Here is a 485-nt window from a genome sequence, read left to right on the forward strand (position 1 = left end):
GCTAAACGGGTACATCTGGCGCCGAGAAAAGGTTGAAAGGAGCTGCGCTACACGAACTTGAGAGAAGGGACAACTTCTTACACCTGAAAAGAGTTTGTTTTAAGCACGGGAAAGGCTGCGAAGGAAATTTCTCAGGCGGGGCTGAAATCGGCCAGCACCGAGCTTGTGAAACCGAGCGGAGGCAAAGGCTCGGTGCAGACTGCGGTGACGCCCAGCGGGGACTGGGGTCTGTGGGGAGCGGGGGTACCGCGCCGCTGCTCACAACCCCGACTGCGGCCCGAGTTTTAGTAGGTACAAGGTTGGACTCGACGATCTCAGAGGTTTTTTCCAACATAAATCATTCTGTGATTCTGTGAAATAACACCAAAGTGCATCTGGCTATTACAGAGCCAGCAGAGAGCGAGAAAGTTCTTCTTTCTTCCCATCTGCCCTTTTGGTTTTGAAATTTCCTCTCTCACCCCCCCCCCCCCCTCTCTTTTTTTTTT

This window comes from Corvus brachyrhynchos, unplaced genomic scaffold (genome assembly GCF_000691975.1).
Source record: "Corvus brachyrhynchos isolate BGI_N302 unplaced genomic scaffold, ASM69197v1 scaffold302, whole genome shotgun sequence".
Lineage (NCBI taxonomy): Eukaryota > Metazoa > Chordata > Aves > Passeriformes > Corvidae > Corvus > Corvus brachyrhynchos.